This window comes from Ceratotherium simum, chromosome 14 (genome assembly GCF_057802395.1).
Source record: "Ceratotherium simum simum isolate JZ-2026a chromosome 14, ASM5780239v1, whole genome shotgun sequence".
Lineage (NCBI taxonomy): Eukaryota > Metazoa > Chordata > Mammalia > Perissodactyla > Rhinocerotidae > Ceratotherium > Ceratotherium simum.
The window spans coordinates 36,862,322-36,882,047 of NC_141913.1; positions in this window are offsets into that span (position 1 = coordinate 36,862,322).

The window sequence follows — 19,726 nt, forward strand, 5'->3', positions numbered from 1 at the left end:
ACTCCAGGCTAATCATGAGAAAACATCAGATAAATCCAAACAGAGGACATTCTTCAATACATGTGACCAGAAGTATTCCAACATGTCAAGATTGTGGAGAAAAAAAGGAAAGACAGAAATTGTCACAGATCAGAGGACACTAAGGGGACAGGATGACTACATATATCGTGGATCCTAGAACTGAGAAAGATTCTTTGTGGAAAAACTAGGGAAATCCCAATAAAGTTTAGTTAATAGTAGTTTTAGTTAATAGTATTAACTATTATATACTATTATATATATAAATATTATATCTTATGCTATACCTATAATAATATAACTATAACATTAACTGTAGTTTAGTTAATAATATTGCACAATGTTAATTTCTCAGTTTTGACTAATGCACCGTAGTTATATAAGATGTCAACTTTAAGTAAAATTTGGTGAAGGGTATAAGGGAATTCTCACTGTATTCTCTTTGCAACATTTTAGATTATTTAGACTTTATTAAAATAAAACCTAAAAATTACATTTGCAGGGCTAGCCCGGTGACACAGTGGTTAAGTTCTCGCACTCTGCTTCGGTAGCCCAGGGTTTGCAGGTTCAGATCTGGAGCGTGGACGTACACCACTCATCAAGCCATGCTGTGGTGGTGTTCCACATACAAAATAGAGGAAGATGGGCACAGATGTTATCTCAGGGCCACTCTTCCTCGAGCAAAAAGAGGAAGATTGGCAATAGGTGTTAGCTCAGGGCCAATCTTCCCCACCAAAAATAAAAAATAAATTTAAAAAAATACATTTGCAAAATTTCACCAAAAATCCTGAAACTGCAGCAAGCTCACAAGCTTTTAGCAAACTGTCACAGAATCCAGTCTGAGTAGAAGTCTTTCTTCTCAACTGCAGTGGCCCATGCTTTGGAAAATCCTGCCCACCTGGCTGAGAAGATGCCTATGACTCCTGGCTCTGAGGACATTGTGAGGTGTGTGTGAGAGGGTACGAAGGAGAGTCTGAATCTGGGATCAAAACCACTTCAAAATGTGGAGGTTCCATGGAAGCCTATCAACCAAACAGCATCCCCCCTCAACTGTGATGTCATAAAGACACAGATGAAGATGAGTCAACAGAGGTTAAAATGCACAAGAAGAAAGAGCCTCCAACAAGATACCATAAAAGAGCTAGAAGAGACCTTGGAGCCCCTGGGGCTGACCCTCCATTTCACATGGGGAGACTGAGGCTTAGAGAGCTCAAGCATTTGCCTGATGTCCCACAGCAGATCAGCACAGAGTTGGAAGTGGGACCCAGCTCTTCAAATTCCCAGCCCAGAGGTCAGAGTAAAATCCTAGGAGCTCATGTCCAGCAGGGGCTGCAAGGTGGCATCCTGGCCATCCACCTGGCTCCTGAGAGACAGGGCATTGGCCATCCACGCTTGGAAGCCACCGGACACCTTGTTGGTCTCGCTCTTTCTCGTGCCTGTGCACCCCCTCTCTGCACTGATGGCCTCTCTCACTGGCTCTACTTTCCATGGAACCAGCAAACAGTTCTCCTGCATCCGCTCGGAGATGCACTTTCTGGATGTGGCTAGATGCTATTCACATGGCCCCAAAGCTAAGAGCTTTGTTGCCAAGTCAGGGCTGTTTTCCTCCCTGCCAAATCCCCTCCCTTATTTTGGGGGCTTGTCATTCACAGCTGCCTGCCAGTCATCCGGGTCCTGGGAAGGAAATGAGGCCAAGGAACTCAGGCGCAGAGCCCCCCGCTGTGAGGGAAATGTTGACTCACAGCCAATGCATTTTAACACAGGGAAATTCCCAGGAAAGCCAGAGGGCTGTGCGGGGGGCTCCTGGGAGCACTGCTTTCCGTTCTTCTGCAGGCCTGGAATTAATGCCATCATTCCTCCTGGGCCAAGAAACTGCAGGAACCTCTCCACCACCGCGGGGCAGCCCTCCCTCCAACCAACTACTCCGCTGCTCAAATTTCGCAAGCATCTCCTTACTCAAGAACAGCCTTAAGGTTGGCAATATTATTTGAAAAGCAGTGAAAAGACCCCCTCTCCTCAAAAATATCTCCCACCATCCCCTTTCCTGGTGCCTGGAATTCCTCCATTTGATATGGATTCCTTTGAATTCAGAAGAGTTTTTGTTTTTAATCTTTTCTCTAGGGTCAGTTGGAGGGACAGGATCCTCTCAAACTCCCCTAAGCACAATGGGGACGCGGCAGTAACTTCTGGAGCAGGTGGACAGTAAGAGCTGGCTGGCCCGATGAGGACCACCACTCCCTCTGTAAGCTTTGCCAAACCTGTAGACTAATCCGGATGCCTCTTTTATTCCCTCCTAGATCTATTTAACTTTCCTTTACAACTCCTGGCACAGCTAATAATTCTACACTGATTTGGGGGAATATTTGCTTCTTTTCTCTCTTCCCGTTTGCATGTGGGCTCTGAAAGGTCAGGTGCTGTGTGCGCTTTGGCTCATCATCGTGTGCTTGGTGCTAGCATGGTGCCCAACACAGAGAAGAAGCCCCAGTGAACATTACAGAAAGAAGGAATGAATGAACAAGACGTTGACCTGGCTTTAACAGAGACAACACCCCAGAAAGGATGAAAGGGATGTGGCTAGGACCCCTCTTCTCCCAGGACACAAACAGCTAACACAATACTGGGCCACACGGCCCATTGTGGCCACCTGCCCCGTTCTCTAGGAGCAGCTCAATAGGTGACTCCGTTCCCAGCATTGTGAGCTAAAAATCAACATGCTTGAAAAGCCAACTGAGTTCTTCCGTATTAGAATTCTGTTTTCAACTTGAATCATCATAGAGATCAACTTCCCCACAAAGAAATCCCGCCTCTGATTAACATTTGCCGTCTGCAAAGACAAACTAAACAGAAGAAAAGCACGTGCAGCCATTCCCCAACCAGAGAGAGCCCATGAGCCCTGACCTGCTACGGGATGCGTTCAGAGGAAATCAAAGTTTTGATGGCATGAGTTGTTTAATAGGTTTTATTTTTGTGCTTTTTTTCCCCAAGACCTCTTACACCACCCATGAAAGCAAGAAGCAGGGACTTCAGTTCACCAGCAAGGAACAGAAGACCTGTTTAATGCGGCTTCAGTACTGTCCATGTGCTCTTCTCACAGGAAGTCATGAGCAATTGCCTACCTAGCAAATGTGACCACTGCAATGGATCATTTTTAAAATCTCCTCTTCACAACAAAATTATTTTCAGCAATACATTTAAATTAGAATATTTTATTACATATTTTTAATGAGCATCGCACTTGGCATGGAAGTTAATTCAGAGAACCCCCAACAAGTTCATAACAGTCAGAATCTTCATGTTTTACTCTGAGTGTAGTCGTATCTCCAAGCCTTGTACCTATCCCTGTGTTTAAACAATAGATTCAAAATAAGCAATGATAGCACATTGATTGTAAAAGTAGAGAATCCAAACTTGAGTCACTTCAATTCTGTCGTTCTATACGACAACTTAGAGATTCTAATTGTGTGTTTAAAATTTAAAAGAATGAAACTGAGTGGCTAGAGTGATCATTTAAAAACTATGCTCCAGGGCCAGCCCGGTGGCTTAGCAGTTAAGTGCGCGCGCTCCACTACTGGTGGCACGGGTTCGGATCCTGGGCACGCACCGACGCACCGCTTCTCAGGCCATGCTGAGGCCGCGTCCCACATAGAGCAACTAGAAGGATGTGCAACTATGACATACAACTATCTACTGGGGCTTTGGGGAAAGAAAAAAAACTATGCTCCAAATGAATCTGAATTTAGGGGAATTCTTTCTGGTTTGCTCTTGAAACAAATGTGTGTAGTTCAGTCCATATGTGTCCTGTAGGTAACTAACTGCAACTTACATACATGTTATTAAAACTGCAGAGTAGAGGCTGGCCTGGTGGCAAGCCAGGTTAAGTGGCCTGGTTAAGTTCACACACTCCGCTTTGACAGCCTGGGGTTTGCAGTTTCGAATCCCGGGCATGGACCTACACACCACTTATCAAGCCATGCTGTGGCGGTGTCCCATATACAAAATAGAGGAAGATGGGCAGTGATGTTAGCTCATGGCCAATCTCCCTCACCAAAAAAAAACAAAACAAAACACTGTAGAATAACCAGAGCAATTGTCCAGAACTTAGACTAACAAAAGATTTATTTGTGGAGGGAGGAGGAGTATTTTATTGCTGGCTTTGTTTAGAACTAGTGGCACAAAACGAAGTCTGACTTCCAGTTGGTTTTATTACTGTTTTAAATTGTCTAAAGACAATGTCGCCCCTTATTGCCTGCATGCAGTGTGGATGCCTTCCACCCTCTGTAAGCCACTAGTCAGGAGGGATATGGCCCAGGGTTCAGTGATGCAGTCCTCATCTCATCTTCTCTCCTTGTCTTCTCTCCCCGAGCCTTGGCCTATTGGCTTTTATCCTCAGCTTCTCCCCTCAGTCACCAAATGGCAGCTGCACCTCCAACCATTACATCCACACTCCAGCCAGGACAAGTGGGAAGGGCAAAGGGACAAAGGCAAAGGGCAGTAACAGTTTTATCAATTCCTTTTTGTAATTTTTTTTTTTATTTACAAGGAGTAAAATACACTTATATTGTTATTGTTGTACAGTTCTGTGAGTTTTAACAAATGCATTGAATCGTAGAGTAACCACCACAATCAGGATACAGAACAGGTCACTCACGCCCCAAAATTTCCTTGTACTGCCCCTTCGTCATCACCCTTCCTCCAGCCCTAAGCCCTGGCAACTACCTATTTCTTTTCCTTCCCTACAATTTTGCCATTTCTCGAGCATCATATGAGCGGAATCAAACAGTGGGTAACATTTGAATCTGGCTCCTTTCATTCAGTATAATGCCCCTGAGATTCATTCAATTGGTTGCACATAGTAGTAGTTCATTCCTATTTATGCCAAATAGGATTCCACTGTACAGATGTGACACAGTTTGTTTATTCATGCAACTGTTGAAAGACATGTGGGTTGTTCCCAGTTTTTGGTAATCATGAATAACTCTGCTGTAAATATTAATATACAGATTTTTGTGTGAACAAAATGTTTATTTCTCTAGGATAAATACCTAGGAGTGTGAGAGCTAGGTCACCTGATTGGAGTATGTTTAACTTAATAAAAAACTGCCGAACTGGTTTCCAGAGGGGCTGTCCCATTTTGCATTCCCATCAGGGATGCATGAGAATTCCAAATGCTCTGTATCCTCACCAGCACTTCGTATTATCAGTTTTTTGCTTTTGTTTTTTTATACTTTAGGCATTCTAATAGATTTGTAGTGTTATCTTATTGTGGTTTTAATTTGTATTTCCTTAACAACAAATGATGTTTAGCATATTTATATGTGCTCATTTGCCATCTGTATATCTTCTTTGGTGAAGGGTCTTTTTTCAAAAGTTTTGCTTATTTTTAATTCGGTTGCTTGTTTTCTAACTGTTGAATTTTGGGAGTACTTCATGTATCTTGTCAGATAAGTGATTTTCAAGTATTTCCTCTCTGTAACTTAAATTTTCACTTTCTTAACAGTGTCTTTTACAGAGCAATTTTGTTGTTATTGTAATCCAATTTACCAACTTACTCTTTTACGGATCATGTTTTCGATGTTTAGCAGCCTAACTCAAAGTCACAAAGATTTTCCCCTATGTTTTCTTCTGAAAGTTTTATAGTTTTACATTTTATATTTAGGTCTATGATCTATTTCGAGTTAATTTTTTTGTAAGGTGTGAGGTATTGGTCAAGGTTCAATTTTTTGTGTACGGATGTTCAATTGTTCTACCATCATTTGTCGAAAAGATTATTTTCAATTGAATTACTTGTGTACCTGTGTCAAAAACCAGTTGGGCATATTTGTGTGGATTTCTTTCTATGCTTTCTGTTCTGTTCTGTTGGTCTATGTGTCTCTCTTGACACCCACACCACACTGTCATGATTACTATAACTCTATACTGTCTTAACTTCAGATACTATGAGTCCTTCAACTTTGTTCTTTTTCAAAACTGTTTTGGCTGTTGTAGTTCCTTTACCTTTCCACACAAATTTTATAATCAGCTGGGGACTATCTACCAAAAATCCTGCTAGTGTTTTTATTGGAATTGTGTTAAATCTACACATGAATTTGGGGAGAATTGACATCACAAACAATTTTGAGTCTTCCAACTCATGAACTTAGATATCTCTCCAATTATTTAGGTCTTTGATTTCTTTTATCAGAAGTCTGTCATTAAAGCATTAAAATCTTTCATTTTAAGCTTAAAATCTGTCATTTTAAGCATACTTTTAGAACATCTTGCACACATTTTTTAGGTTTGCACCTATTTTTTTGGAGCTATTGTAAATTGCACTTAAAAAATCTTTTTTGGTTTCTAATTGTTCACTGCCGTTATGTAAAAATATGCTTGGTTTTTCTGCATGTTGACTTTGTACGCTGTGACTCTGCTAAAATCACTAATTAGTTCTAGAAACATACATTCCTTGAGATTTTCTATGTAGACAATCATGTCGTTTGAAAATAGTACCAGTTTTCTTTTTTCTTTTCCAGTCTGTAAGCATTTTATTTCTTTTTCTTGCCTTCTTGCACTGGCTAGTACTTCCAGTACAATAATGAAGAGGACTGGTGAGAGTGAACATCATTGCCTTGTTTTTGATTTTAGTGAGAAACCATTCAATCTTTCATCATTGAGTATGATGTCAGCCCTAGGTCTTTTGTAAATGCTTCTTTTTAGGTTAAAGAAGTTGAAGTTCCCTTCTATTACTAGTTTGTTGAGAGTTTTTATTATAAAGGAATGTTGAATTTTGTCAAATGCTGTCTGCATCTGTTGATATGATCATGCAGTATTTCTTCTTTAGTTTGTTAATGTTATGGATTACTTTGATTGATTTTCTAATGTTAAACAAACCTTGCATTCCCTGAATAAAACCCACCTGTTTGTGATATAGTATTCTTTTACTATATTGCTGGGTTCAATTAGCTAACATTTTGTCAAAGATTTTTACATCTTTGTTCATTGGGACATTGGTCTCTAGTTTTCTTTTCTTGTACTATTCTGAGTTTATCTTGTTCACGTTTACCAATTCTTTCCTCTGTCATCTCCATTCTCCTCTGAAGACCCTCCAATGAAATTTTTAAATTTCCATTATTGTAATTTTCAGTTCTAAACTTTCCATTTGTTTCTTGTTTACAGGCTCTATTTCTTTGCTGACACCTTTTCATCTTTTCATTCATTTCAATGGTGTTTGACTTAACTTCATGTAGCATGGTTATAACAGTTGCTCTAAGTCTTTGTCTGGTTTTCCACATCTGTGTCATCTTGGGGTTGGTGCCCGTTGATTATCTTTTCCGTTGAGAGCTGTTGAGATTTTCCTTCTTCTTTGTACATCAAGTATACATGTCCTGGACGCCTTGAATATTATATTATGAGACTTTAGGTCCTGTTAATATGCTTTGGAGATTGTTGATGGTGGTGGTAATTTGTTTTAGCAGGTAATTACCCCAGTTAGGTTCAGAATGCAAGCCCTGACCTGCCTTCTTTGGGCTGTGGTTCCAATGTTAGTCTTCTTTTCTAAGACTTTGTCGTGTTTATCTGGTCCACCTACCATATGCACTATTAGGGGCCACCTGGGTGGTAGTCTACACTGTAGTTCAGTTCTCAAAGGCTTTGCTCTGTTGCTTTGGGTCAGTGTCATACATGCATAACTCAGGGATGATCCCAAGGCTTCACACACAGATTTGAAGATCACTTCCTTAAATTTCCTCTTCTCTGTGATTTCCCCCCACTTTCAGGCTCCAAAGGGCCCTTTCCCCCAGTGCTCTGGCTAGGAAGCCAGGATTTGGCTAGCATACACTTACCATAAATATATCCAACTTGGAATGAAGTGGCAAGAGAAAAGAGAGAAAAAATGGGCATTACCTCTCACTTAACATTCCTCAGATCCTGGGATCCCCTTGTCCCACTTCTTCCAGTCAGAGAGAAAGATTTCCTCTCAGAATTGTATGTGCCTGTGGGGTCACCCCTGTCATCATTCCTGTTGCAACTATGACAGGAGTGCAGCTATGTGACTTAGGCTTGCCTTAGGACAGGCTGGAAGAGTAATGATAGAAAGAAAAATAAATGGAAAAAACCACTACCTCCCCACTTTCTATCCTGCAGGAGCCTCCTTCCCAATCCATTAGCCAGAAAGAGAGAGCTTTCCTTGGATATTTTTCTGTCCGTGCCATTTTGGGATTAGGGCTGCCAGAATCTAAGCCAGGATCCTTTGAGAGAAAAAAAGGGGGAATGATTTACCATGATTCATGTTATGAATCACTCTTTGAGTTTTGATTTCTCTCCCCAACTCATCTACTATTATTTACTTTTCAAAGTCCTCAGATAGTTGTTTTGTGTATTCTGTCCAGGGTTTTTCATTGTATTTAGAGGGGAGATAGGATGGAGTGTTCTTACTCCATCTTAGTTGGATCCAGAAGTGCCTGATCTGTTTCTTTGTAAAGGGTAAACAAAGGCTTTTCTGGAAACTCAAGAAAACAAACAAAATCTCTTTAGCCATGATTATGTCCCATGCCTCTGGCCACCCTGGCTGGCAGGTGGCTAGAGAGAGGGAATAACAACAAGGTCAGCTCCACACGGTGATGCCTGGTCCAAGCGCTTAGACACAATGGCACGGAAAATTCTCATTCTGGCTGATTATCTACCTCTACTTTCTGAGTCTCTGTTTTAGAAAACAAGTGTCCAGGTTAGATCATTGATTTGTATTTGTTGTCTTCAATGGCAAACTTTATCATCTTCATTTATTTCAAATGGCTGGGAAGTTATAAAATGGTGGAGGACTAAGATGGAGGAGAAAATGAGATGAGAAAGAGTTGTTAATAGTAATTTGTCCATATTATTAACCTAAGACTTCTTTTAATTTTAACCTTTGGTGTTGAAATATTTCTAAAGTGTCCATGTTCACTTTTTGATAATGACAAAAATTGACTATCAGGACATTTCTCCTGTCTGAGAAATATGGAGCCTGTCATGATTAATTTTCTTTGTCAACTTGGCTAGGCTAAGGTGTCCAGTTGTTTGGTAAAACACTAATCCAGACGTTGTTGTGATGGTGTTTTTAAAAAGTGATTAACATTGAAATCAGTAGACGTTGAGTAGAGCATATTACCCTCCATATTGTGGATCTCATCCAATAGGTTGAAGAACTTAAAAGAAAAGACTAAGTTCCCTGAGATGGGAGAAATTTTGCCTCCAGATGGCCTTCGGATGGCCTTTGAACTCAAGACTGCAATATGGATAGACTCCTGCTGGCCTCCCTTGCATGTTTCAGACTTGCCAGCCCTCACAATTGCATGAGCCAATTCCTTAAAATCTCTCTCTCTATCTATATATGTATGTATACATATATCTCCTATGGCCTCTGTTTCTCTGGAGAACCCTGACTAATACATGGCACAGAGCCCCAGTCCAGGCTGTAGGTGGAGATTACCTTGAACAGTCTTCCTGATGAGCTTGGGAAGTGATTGGCTTATTTTTAGTTGTATTCATGATAAGCACCTTATTATTTTCTAGTTTGTGGTTTTGTCTATTTCTCCCCAAAATTATATGCTATTAAAAATAAGGACTAACTACAATCTGGTTGCGTGAAGGTTCTGTTTTGAAAAGTTTTATTGGTAAAATAGTGTCCAATATTGTGGATACATGCCCAATACTTTGGTTGGTTGGTTATAGGTATTACATGGAATAGACTTTTGCCCTAAGATAACTGAGGAATTTCTTCACTGAAAATACTCAGAACTTCTTTACCTCGGATGTAGACTGAAGCTGAGGGAAGGAGGAAGATTTTTAGTGATGGATATTTGGGCCCAAACAGACTTCTGCTTGTCCATGGCCTTGTGCAGCCTTGAATGGCAGTGAGCAAAGAGCTTAGGGCTTCGGCTCATGAAAGTCAGGGAGCCTAGCGACCCTCTACTGCATCCCTAGCCTGGGGCCAGAGAGTAAGTTTGCCTTCAGATACACCAGTGGTAGCCCACATTGGAACCCAATTCTGACACAATTCCAGCTGTAGTTGTGTGCGCTTTTTAAATCATTGCTATGTTGTTGAAGTTGATTGAGAGGATAGGAGCAGAGTGTGTGCATGTGTGAGTGCGCGTATACACACACACACACACACAGAGTTGATACTGATTAAAGGCTTATGAGAAGCAAGAAAATCTGATAGGATTTAGGCAGAATCCAACCAGTTTTAAGTTTTCCATCCCTAAGCCATTAAGTCCTCACAAGCTGTTATTTTTGTCCTTGATGTAGAAGGGAGACTATGTTGGGGATGTAAATGGCAAGGCCCAGAGTTTTTGAGACGATTATCAGATTGTATAAGATTTACTCTGCTCTTTAAAAAAGATCACACCCAACTCGCCCCCCCAACACACACCCACATGCACACGCATACACTGGTTTTCTGCAACCCCGACATGCAGATCACACCAGCAAATTTGACTTGCAGGTATGAACCTTGAGCAGGAGTGCTGCCAGAACTCCACACCCAGGCAGATGAACTGGGCAGTCAGAGAAGAAGCTTCCAGGAGTCTTCCAGAACTCCTGGGGGCAACCCTGCCCATAGGAAGTTGAACAGGTCCATCACTCCATAGAAAAACCTTCCCGTTCACCTAAAGTTTTACCTCTAGGGATTCATTCCTTTGTATCTAGAGCCTTCTGGCCTTTCAGAGCTCCCTGAAAGGCAAACCCCTGTGCAGGGTGCATTTCTAAGGACTAGTGGACAGCCTGAAAGCCAGGTCATAATGGTAGCTACTATTTTTTAGCGCTGAGTGTGGGCCCATTGACAAATGCTCTCTTTTGTCCTTCAGCCCCTCCAGCTACAGCCCCCGGTTGTCAATTCTCTTTCCCAGCAAACTTGTGGACAAGTTGACTTGTCATTATTATGTCATAATAATGACATATATTATGTCATAATTACCACTATCCCTCAACTCACACTGTCTCCACAATCCACTCCACCAGGGCATCAACTGTACATGGCACCAAAACCACCCTTGTTAGTGTCACCAAAAGCTTCAATGTTGCAATATACAAGTGATGCTTTTCTGTCTCTTGTGCTTAACTTCCCTCCTATGAGCATGGCAGTCTCTGGGCTTCCACAGCATTTCTCTGTCCAGGATCTTCTCCTCCTCGCTGGCCACTCCTGCTCACAGGCTCACTCACGCCCCTCTCCCCTCGACCACACTGTTAAGGGTTGGGGTAGTCCCAGGCTCAGACCTAGGCCTCATTCTTTTCTCCATCTATATGTTGTCCCGAGGTAAAACTATACAGACCTATGTTTACATAGCACCCATTTACTGATGCCCTCCTTTATTTCTCCCATCCTAACTTCTCCCCTGAGCTCCATCCAGTCTCGCCTCCAACTATCTCCCTGATCTCCCCAGTTGGATGTATCCCAGGCCTAAATGACTTGCCCCAGATCACACAGCTAGTAAATGTCTGAGGCAGGACCTGATTGTGGGTAGATCTGATCACAGGGCCTGCATTCTTAACCACGCCTGGACCAGAATACAAGCAAATGGCTATAAACTCACTGAGGGAAGAGGCATTTCCATTCCAAAGATTTTTCCAGTGGCCTAGGACATAATTATTCCATAATTTCTCACTCTATGGGACCACCCCCTTAAGTCAAACTACACGTTACCTTTCCCGCGATTTCAAACAGGGCAGGTGTGCCATGGAACCACCAGGGAAACCTGGCGTGTCTTCTTGGAGCATGAAATCCACTCAAAGATTGACCCAGAAAGGTGGGGAGCAAGAAGGGCAGGGAAAATCATTTTCCTATAAAAACAAGATGGATACATTATGGAGAGCAAACAAGATACACCTTTTTATAAGTTAAAAACGAGACTTCAAAGAGACTTCAAACTTGAGGTGGGCAGCTTTGTCCTGCCCCTAGATCTGAAGGGTAAGTCTGTGGAGCCCTGGTTGACAGGGCCTTGGAAAGTGGGAGAGAAGGAGCATCTGTGAGACTCCCAATCTTGATCTCCACAGAGCTCAAGTCCTACTTTCCAGAAGCTTCTTTCTAATACCTGCTTCCATCAGCCTTCATTTTAAACCATATGTGGGGTAAGGCCATTCAATCAAATTGTCAGTGTGCCTTGGAAAGGGGCTTATAAACAAGGAGACTTTTGCTATGTCTCTGACGTCTTTAGCTAAGCCAAATAATTCTGGAAAGAAAAAATATTTACTGAAACTCCGTAGAGGAAGAAAATAGAAAGCCTTTCAGAAGTTCCCAGAGAAAAAATGGCTATTTCCAAAACAAAGTTTGATTAGAAATTATAAGAAGCTAGAGGTAGTTTTGAAAACCAGTGGAGGTGGTCAGTTCACTCATGAACTTAATCAGGCTTAGCAGGGCAGAGATAGAAATGCAAATCTGAGGTTGCTCCTGGATGGCTTGGCCAGCAGAATAAAACCTAGAGGCTGAATCAATTTTTTCTCTCAGATTAAAACTGCAGCTTCTCTAGGTTGAAGGCAGAGGTATAAAGTCAAAGGCTCCAGAAATTCTTGGAAAATAAGAAATCAATCCCTCGCTAAAGGATCCAGAGGCAACCTCAGATTCCCATTTCTCTCTCTCCCTCACTGATTCTTTTAATAAGCACTTTCTGATTGTGCCTTGTTGATTCCAGCAATCCTACGCTTTCCATGAGTAAGCATAACTTATTAAACCTTCAGATATCACTCCTCCAAGGACCCCGTCATCATGAGACTCCAAAGCAACAGGAAGGTGAGCACACTCAGCCCTCCTGGAGACCACACTCAGCCTGTAGTTTATTACAACATCGTATACCATCCTTCATGGGTTATGCTATGTTAGGAGCAGGATTCTGATGTTGATCCTCCTGAATTTGAGTCCTAGCTCCACTACTTAATAGCTGAGTTACCTTGGGTGAGTCATTTAATCTCTTGGAGCCTCAGTTTTCTCATCTGTAAAATGGTGTTAATAGTACCTTATTAGTAAGGTTGTTGAGAGGATGAACTGAGACAAAGCAGGAAACTATTAGCACAGTGTCTGGGCACTACTAGCAAGTATTCAATAAACAGAAGCTATTATTGTTACTAGAGGTGTCTTGGTCAGAGGTATCTGACCCAGTCATAACAATTTTTTAATCCGTGGTGTTTTGTGTGTGTCTTATATGTACAAAGTTTTGGTCAGGATGTACTGAATGATGTCAGTGATCCGTACATTCACGGCCTCACTCACACTCTCTTAGGTTACTGGCATACCTACCTCCCCTGAATCCCTGCTCAGGGAGCAGAGCAAGAACTTCCTCCAGAGACTGGGGAATGGTGACAACTTCAAAGAACCCAGAGCTAGAAACTGAGGGCTCAGATTCTAGAGCAGGCAGCAAACTATGACCCAGGGGCCAAACCCCTCCAGCCACCCATTTCTGTAAAGAAATTTCCTTGGAACACAGACACACTCCTCCATGTTCATATAATCATCGATGACTGCTTCCATGCCACAAGGGCAGCATTGAATAGTTGCTTCAGAGACTGTGGCCCACAAAGCCTAAAATATTTACCATCTGGCCCTTTTAGAGAAAGTTTGTCACCTCCTGCTCTAGATCCTGCTTCTGAGCCATAGCTTCACACACTTGTGGACAGCTGGTTCCTATTGTCTTCTGGTGTAGAGGTTGTTGCTGAGCAGGGCTCCTTGTCTTCTGTTTAAAGATGCGGTGTAGCGATGATCAGGACAATTTTGTTTGTTCCTCCACCATCTGCCCCCATTTCTTGAATAGACTAGTTTGTCTTAAGTTAGGCTTATATGACTGACCAATGACGGTGAGCCCTTAGCTGACTTTCTCAATGCACCATCTTGGACCACCTCAATCACCTGGGATGCTTGTTATACATGCAGATTCCTGCTCCCATCCCAGACGTTCAGAACCTGAACCCCTGAAATGGGCCCAGGAAAGTCCATTAAATAAAAACAATAATAATACTCCCCCAGGTGGATCTTCAATCCTTTAAAGTTTGAGAATCTTTGTTCTTGAGTTCTGAGGTTATATCTTATTCAGAGATTTAGTTTCAGCAAACCAACATCATCCATCATGTAAGATTTAAGTTGCTAATTTGAACATTATTTTTTTTTTAAATTTTTTGTTTATTGCAGTAACATTGGTTTATAACATTGCAAAAATTTCAGGTGTACATCATTGTACTTCTATTTCTGCATGGACTACATCATGTTCACCACCAAAATACTAATTACAACCCATCACCACACACATGTACCGAATTATCCCTTTCACCCTCCTCCCTCCCCCCCTCCCCTCTGCTAACCACCTATCCAATCTCTGTCCCTATGTGTTTGTTTATTGTTGTTATTATCTACTACTTAATGAAGGAACATTATTAGTTTTACATTTTGTTTGTATTTTCTTGGTAAATGTGTTAAATTTATACTAGCACACAATTAATACCTTATTTATGCTTTTCCACATATAAGTAACATTAAATAAAAATAATTTAAGTAACTTTGAGGGAGAGGGATCATTGGGAATTATTTTCTCTTTTAAAAGGGGTTTATCCATGATTTAAGTTTGAGAAAGACTGGCCTACAAGACAACATTTCTATGCCATGACGTGTACACAGGCTTCCATCACCTGGCCCCTGCCTACCTATCTGTCCTCACTCATCCCTTGCCCCTTCCATCACCACATACTAACTTGATGCACCTGTGCTGTTGTAGTTTCCCAAACTCAACAGGTCCTCCACTCAGAGTCAGGATTAGGAGGAAGCAAATGAGGCACTCATCTCAGGCATAGACTTTAAGGGGGCATCAGAAAGCTCCGTAATGAAGATAAATAATATCTTAATGCAATATTTTTTGGGGTTTTTTTTGGTGAGGAAGATTGGCCCTGAGCTAAATCTGTGCCAATTTTCCTCTATTTTGTATGTAGGGCACAGCCACAGCATGACTTGATAAGCAGTGTGTAGGTCCACGCCCAGGATCCAAACCCATGAACCCCAGGCTGCCAAAGCAGAGCACGTGAACTTAGCCACTACACCACCAGGCCGACCCCTTAATGCAATATTTTTAAAAATCAAAATTAATAAAAACCAATCTATGACCAAAAAAATATCAAAGTGTTAAATAAAGAGGGGATCAGTCCCTCTGCTTTGAGTTTTGTGTATAACCTTGCCACTGTTTGGAATTCTCTCCCCCTCCCTTATCAACCTAGCAGAATACCTTTGACTTTATTACTTACTTGCCAAGTGGCCTTAGGAAAGGCACTTTCCTTCTTTTATCCTTATCTTTCCCCATCTGTAGATGATGATGATAATCTCATATGTGGTTTTGAGGATTACATGAGAAAGCAACTATAAAATGGTTAGCACAGTCCTGCCACATATTATTCTTGCTGCTGGAAGTATTGTTGTGATTTTTTCAGCATGGCCTCCCTTATGACACCTTCCTAACAACCCTGACATCCCCAAAATTTTAGGAGAGCTTTTTCCCATGCTCCCATTGTATATTGTACACAACTCAGTTACAGAAAAAAAATTGTTATATCATATGATATATTATAATTGCTTCCATATCTTCTTTCCCACTAGACTACAAATCGTTTGAAGTCCAAGGCTATTTTTTATCTTTGTTGACTTCTGACATATAGTACATGTTGAATAAATATTGAATAAACAAATGAATAAAATAAGATTTAGTCCAAGAATTAATGAATCTACCAAATAAAATCTTATACAAGGATGAACCCATATTCACTGGTAAAATTGACAAATACTTATTAAGCACCAACCACTTTCCAACCACTCTGCTAGGAATTGGAGACACAACAGTGAATAAAATAAACACAGACATATCCCTATGGCATTATAGTCTCCCAGAGGAGATGGACAATTAAAAGCAATTTCAAGAAAGTGTTAAAGTGTGTACAGGGAGCTGGAAGAAGCTTCGTCTAGCTGGAACATCAAGTGCAAGGCAGACAGTGATGAGAGATGAGCTTGGAAGGAAAATGAAGTCAGGTGGCAGAGGGCCTTGTAAGCCTTGCTAAGGAATCCGGACTTTATCCCAAAGGCACTGGAGGATCACTGAATGTGTATCAATAGAAAATGGGAGAAATCCCCACCCCATTGACTTAAGCAAAAAGAGACTTATTGGCACTCGCAATTGAAACTGGGGGAGGTGAGCTGGCTTTATGTAGAGCTGGAATCAGAGGCTCAAACCAAGCCATCAGGACCTGGCCTTGCCATCTCTCAGCTCAGCACTGCTCTATTCCAGGAGCTGGTTTCTGCCTTCAGCTCCCCGTGGAGGCCACAGCTGCTCTAGCCTCACGTCCTCCCAGGTTCAAGACCAGAAAATCCTTTTTCAGGTGATTCAAGCTAAAGCCCTGGGCCTGGCTTGGCTTGAGCAACCCATCCCTGGACAACCACTGTGGCCAGGGCAGTGAAATGAGATGCTCTGTTTATGGTGAGATGACATGTTGTATCCACTCACCCACTAGACATGGGCTGAGGTGGGGGCTAGGGGGAGGGGCTCCCTAAAGGGAAACCCAGAGATTTGTTACCAGTAGAATGATAAAGGAATAGATACTGGGTAGCAAAAACAAGAACACAAATCCATTACAGAAAGATTTTTGGCCAGGAATGACTTTGTTATTAGATTTGTAATTAAAGATAAACCATCAAACAACACCACACTGTTGTGGCAATGTGGAGAATGGGTGGGTGGGGAGATACTGCAGGCAGGGAGAACAATAACAATAACAGGCCACTACAATGAACCATATGAGAAACGATGGCTGCCAGAAGAGGGTGGGGGTAGTAGGATGGAGAGAAGTGATACTTAGAAGTACGGCTAATAGAATACAGAGACCTAAGCATAGGGGCTTACAGGAGCAGTGCCAGTCGAGGGGAGGAGAGATGAGGTCTGTTTGGGTAATGTAGAATTTGATAGGCTCAAGGAACCTGCTTGTGGAAAGATCAAGAAATTGGTTGTATAAATGATTCTGGAGCTCAGGAGAGTGATAGGAGCTGACGATAGATACAGATTTGTGGGTCACCAGGACATAAGAGGCAACTAAAGCCAGAGATGAGTATGAGATCTCCCAGGCAGAGCACGTGGAGGTCAGAGAAAAGGGCTGACTCAGAACCATGGGGAGGACCAACAGCTAAAGAGTGAGAAGGGGGAGAGGAGCCAAAGCAGAGGAGAGGCCTGAGCAATAGCAAACCAAGAGAAAATGAAGTCACAGAAGCCAAGGGAAGGGAGGGTTGCAGGAAGGGGGCGAGGTCAGCAGAACAAGATGCTGCGAGGAGGTCAAGCAAGATGTATTGAAAATGAGCCCATTGGATTTATCCGTATCCTTGGAAAGAGCAGTTCCAGTGAGGTGGTGGGTGAGGTGAAGAGTGAGTGGGAAGCGGAGTTGCTTTTTTCAGAAGTTGGGACCTGAAGAGAAGAGAAATAAAACGGAGACTGGCGAGGGAAGTTGGTGGTATTGTGTTTAAGATAGGAGGTTGGGCATTTACAAGGATACATGTTCTCCTTTGTACATCGAGAAGTACTGGAGGCTTTTGATGCCCCTAAATTATCTTCAGCATCATCTCCTTCTCCCTTTACTCTTATGGAAAAAAGAAGATCAAAGCAGAAAAAATGTTTAGAGGTCATTCAATCCAATGCTTTGTTTTTGCAGATGAGAAAACTGGGTCCAAAGTGATGAAACAACTTGTTCAAGGTTTCATAACAAACTAGTTGTAGAATCCAGGACTTCTGACTTCTAGGCCAGAGTTTGTCCATTCTCTCTCCTTCTCCCTGTGTGCCCAAGACCCCTGATATAGGACCTTCTCAAGACCCACCTGCCCAGCTGGGCCTTTGGCTTGGACAATCTTGTTCTAGTTGATCCCTCAAGACTCTCACTCTGCATTTTGACCTCTCAAGACCCTACTCACTACAAAATTAATGCACGCCAGTAGGTCCCAGTGTCTGTCTGCATTCTAATGGCACCTTCAATGGTTTAACCATGAACCTGAGGAAATCCTCTAAAGGTGGGAACTTCAGCCCTGGGAAGGTAGACATTTGGGGAAAAGAAAGACACTTAAGTCCTTAAATCCTGCTGGGAGATGTGTGTGTGTGCGTGTATCTGTGTGTGTTGCTGTGTTTGGAAAGGACAAGGGTATTCAAAGCCATACCCCAAACAAGAGTATATATTTCCTCATTCAGAGGGCTTCCCTACCTGTGGAATGCTCAAGCGCTCACCACATCAGCTTTCAAAGCAGATGGGTATTTACTGCGCACAAATGTTACATTGACTTTGGAATGTTCTCACATGTGCTCTTGTGAATTAATGAGCTCCTAATATTGTGATAATAATCATTTTCCATAAATATGCATAGTCAGCTTTTAAAAGTGTCACGTGGGGTAATTATTAGCTGTCGGGGTGCTAATCGCTTAGGGAAAATATTTACTTGCATGTGAAATGGAACTTGTGTTTGTTTTGTTAAACACACTGCCTTGCAGCAAGCCCAGAGCAATTACCAGCCTGATTTAAAGGGACTTGGATGCCAGGGAACCAGGATTGAGGGATGGGTCTTTGCCAGTTAGCTGGGTTCTTATCCAGCTTCAAAACCTCACTCACAACGGCTTGTGAAATGTTTGGTTGGATTTGGTTCAATAAAAATAGTCTGAGAATCTACTATGTGTAAGGTGTTTTGGAAAGAGCACCATCTTTGAAGCTAGATAGAGTGAGCTTAAATCCTAGCACCTTGTGACTCTGGAAGTTAACTTCCTTGCACCTCAGTTTGTTCATCTGGAAAATGGGATAATATCTACCTCCTAAGGCTGTTAGCAGATTTATTTATTTATTTATTTATTTTTATTGCAGTAACATTGGTTTATAACATTGCAAAAATTTCAGGTGTACATCATTGTACTTCTATTTCTGCATGGACTACATCATGTTCACCACCAAAATACTAATTACAACCCATCACCACACACATGTACCGAATTATCCCTTTCACCCTCCACCCTCCCCCCTTCCCCTCTGGTAACCACCAATCCAATCTCTGTCCCTATGTGTTTGTTTATTGTTGTTATTATCTACTATTTAATGAAGGAAATCATACGGTATTTGACCTTCTCCCTCTGACTTATTTCACTTTGCATTATACCCTCAATGTCCATCCATGTTGTCACAAATGGCTGGATTTCGTCGTTTCTTATGGCTGAGTAGTATTCCATTGTGTATATATACCACAGCTTCTTTATCCATTCGTCCCTTGATGGGCACTTAGGTTGCTTCCAAGTCTTGGCTATTGTGAATAAGGCTGCAATGAACACAGGGGTGCATGTACCTTTGCAAATTGGTGTTTTCAAGTTCTTTGGATAAATACCCAACAGTGGAATAGCTGGATCATATGGTAGTTCTATCGTTGATTTTTTGAGGAATCTCCATACTGTTTTCCATAGTGGCTGCACCAGTTTGCACTCCCACCAGCAGTGTATTGAGAGTTCCCTTCTCTCCACATCCTCTCCAACACATGTTGTTTCCTGTCTTGTTAATTATAGCCATTCTGACAGGCGTGAGGTGATATCTCATTGTAGTTTTGATTTGCATTTCCCTGATAGTTAGTGATTTCGAACATCTTTTCATGTGTCTGTTGGCCATCTGTATATCTTCTTTGGAGAAATGTCTGTTCAGGTCTTTTGCCCATTTTTTAATTGGGTTGGTAGTTTTT